This window comes from Stegastes partitus, unplaced genomic scaffold (genome assembly GCF_000690725.1).
Source record: "Stegastes partitus isolate 25-593 unplaced genomic scaffold, Stegastes_partitus-1.0.2 Scaffold492, whole genome shotgun sequence".
Classification (NCBI taxonomy): Eukaryota; Metazoa; Chordata; class Actinopteri; family Pomacentridae; genus Stegastes; species Stegastes partitus.
This window is the reverse complement of record NW_007578223.1, coordinates 299,540-303,222: the sequence shown is the minus strand read 5'-3', so window position 1 is coordinate 303,222 and position 3,683 is coordinate 299,540.

Below are 3,683 nucleotides of genomic sequence, written 5' to 3'. Positions count from 1 at the left end.
GGCATTCTTTTAATTCTCCATATAGTGCACCTCGTCACATTCAGAATCAGCTCCTGGTTTGAATGCATGTGGCTGAAGTTGTGTAGCTGCAGTTTTACAGTGTTTGAGCAGAGTTGTGGGTGAGCTGGTGTGCTCGAGCTACAGCAATGTTGTAGTGTTTAAGCCATTATGAGGTATGAAGGGAATATTTTCATGCAAACAGACTTCTAAATATGTAACTTAGATAGACAGACATGATTTTTAGAGACTTCAGGATGTCACCACTCCACAGACTTGGTGCAATTTTGCTGAAGATGACATTGCCTATTGACCTACAAGTAAACCTTGGTTTATTCTAAGCATAATAGCAGATGTCAGTAATCATATATGATTCTTGCCGTTCGACTGTTATATCAAACAAACAGAAGTCTTAAAGCTCATTTTCGCACAACGCTGACTCAGTGAATCACTTTATGAGTCACCGTGGCAACAACAAGCATGTTCCAGCTGTTTCACTTTTTAGTGTCTCCTGGAAACATCTCCATTAGTCTGTTCTATTTGCAGCCTTTCTGTATCTGGTTGTGTTTTCTGAATGTGCAGCGTTTGTAAATGCTGCACCTGTGTTGGTAAATTGGTGAAGCTGTTTTCTTCATTTGCTTTTATTGGTTTGCATGTATTCTCTCAATCTGCAGCCCATTGAGCTCTCTGGGCCATCGTACTTTTCCATCATTATCCAAAGTTATGAAAGAGACATCTGTAAGTCTTTTGGTAGAACATTCAGTTTTTGCTCATTCATTTTTAATTCCATGGAGGGTTTGTATTTGTAGAACTTCCCCAGAGGCATGAAAAGGGAATTTTATTTGCAAGATGTCATCACAATGCAAACCCAGCTCAAATTTTTCTAGTAATATTTTAGGCAGGAAGTTATATTTTAGTTCCTAGAAAGTTATTTTTGAAGACAATTTTCTCAAAATGTTTTCCAAGTATTGCACTGAATCGCCCATCTTTTGTTGTCATGTGACCTTTTGTGGAAAAATGTTCTCGACAGCAACATCCCCAAAACATCCTGAGAATATTACAGACAAAATGTTCTGCCTTTGTTAATATGTCACTTGAAAGGAATGTTTTTCAAAAAAATATTCTGTCATCTGAGACATTGAGAACATCTTAAGAACAAATTCATGAATGTTGGTTCATCAAAATCTGACATCCGTTGAATATTAAAATGTTTTTTCTTAGTTAACTTTTAACCTCATAGGAACATTATGTGAAATGACAGATATCCTTAAAATGTTAATTGAGCATGACATGAACATGTTTTCTTTGAAACCTTATTAGAGCTTGTTGGTTATGTTAGCCAGTGTTGTGGGAACATCCCCTGCTTGCTGGAAGTTTCAAACCCTGAAGCTACAAAACTATTTTGGCTTATGTACCATGCAAACAATTTTCATTTAGTAAAGTTGGTGCCATCTTTGAACTCAGTGTGTACTCCTTCATACAAACGAGTGAGAGGAAACTTAACCATCTGCCCCTACAGTGAAGGTGATTCTGTTGTGGTGTGGTCCGATTGTCCCCTTAGAGGTAAGGATCTTTTTAAATCAATTCAAAGTTGTTCTGGGTGATTACCTTCATCACATGATGGAACTTTTATGTCTTGATAGATGTCTCTTCCAGGATGACAATGCCTGGTTTGATGAAAATGTTGTGAATCATATGCTTTCGATGTCCCCAGATCTTAACCGAATTAAATACCCCTGCAAGATTTTGGACCGACATGTTCGACAGCAACCTCCACCACCATCATCAACATGCTAAATGAAGGAATATCTTTTGTTGTTCCACCCTGCCAGTATAATTCACAGACTTGGAGAATCAATGCCAAGGAGCACAGAAGCTGTTCTGGCAGCCAAATACCTTACTGAGAACCTTTATGTTGGTTTTTCATTGAATTTGTCACTCCTCCGTACATCTACGGTGTCTCAGGGTCCCACTGTTGCCCAGGTGGAGGCCACAGTCAGAAAACTAAGTGTCCTTGAGCAGCACATTACCTGACAGACTCTAAGATGACTGACTACAGCTTTAGTCTAACTTTACTCTGCACTGATACACATCTGCGGCAAGACTTAGACAAGATAGTGATAAATTCTCCTACACAGATAAACAGCATACCTGCACTTAAACATATGCCAATCCATAGTGCAGCCAGAGACGAATTCACGGAAATGCTCTTGGTGGAAAAATTGAGAGCTCCTTCTCATCATGTAAGTTGTCTGTTAGCTTTTGTATTTCTGTATGGACAAAAAAGAGGGGTTACAGTGTGTTAATTAGTAGCTTTAGAAGTGTATGTTGAAATGTAGACAGAGCCTGGCCAGCTCTTCCCTCCAGCTTCCAGTCCTCAAGCTCCCCAAACACGAGTTTGATCTTACTCTCAGAGAGCAAGTGAGCACACTTCCAGGATGCTGAACTATTCCTGTACGGTGTAATTAATCTGCAAATACATATTTGTGAATCCAAAGAGGGCTTTAGAGGAAGCTTAGCAACAACCTTTGGTTGGCATGCTTCAAAAGGACATTTCCATACCCAGCTGTTAGGGTCAGATCTTTTTCACAGTCTTTTTAACAAATGAAAAAGCTAATGGAGCACACTGTGAAGAAGCCTGAATTTACTTAACAGAATGACACTTCAATTATGGGCAAAATCCAACAGAGTTTATACTGCTCTCAGCTGGAGTTTGAATGTGAGGGATACAAGCTGCCAGAACTGAGAACGAGCAGCTTTGAAGACAGTGAGCAAATCAGGCCCTACTGCTGCTCAAATCTAGGAAGGCAATTCCTCACGTGGCCTCATGACTTTGATTCTGTTCGTGATTCTGTTCCCACATGCACTGAAAACTTGCTCTGTGCATACAGATCCATCCGTGCGCGTTCTCAAATATGAGTTCTCAAAAGCAGCCTGATCACAGCTTGATGTAGTTTTGTGCTTTCTCAGGAGTTTTGTTGTTAATGAACTTTCCTGCTTTGCCTTCGACAGTCTGGTAAAAAAAAAAAAAAAAAAAAGTTGGTCTCAGTAATGTAGTCATTAGCCGTGTCACTTCCAACTATTTCAATAAGGCGAGATCAATGCGAAGTGTATAGCAATATCGATTGAGGTAAACAAAAGACTTTCTTATTGACCGTTTGCCAAAAGCTTAATTGCATTCAATTTGCTGCCTGGAAAAAGTGAAACAGTGCAAAATATTATCACATATTGTATTGAATTATATTTCTATCACATGGCTAAAGTTGAACGTTTGGCTCACATGATGGCACTTTAGGCGCTTCCTTTGGTGAAGATGTGACCAAAAGTTCTGTGATCATGAGGCAACACAAATGGAACATCGAGTTTTTACTGTTTACTGTTTAAAAGTACACATTTTCTAAAGTGTATGCTAATTGAGGTGTGCAGGCACTCATTTGTGATTGGTTGGTTAACTCGTGACTGGCAGATGGCTGACAGCCATGAAAGCCGTGGCAGCAAACAGTGTTGGGTAAGCTTCAATACCCCAACCAGCTACACTTACAACCTGCGTGTTCAACTGTAGCTTTGACCATGTGAATGGCTTTGTTGGTCTTGCTGAGTTTGTAGAAGTGATTTGGTGAAGTTGTTTTATCCATTTTTACTGGACAGTGAGGTGAGGATTGTTGGTTTTGGGGAGGTTTTCTTGG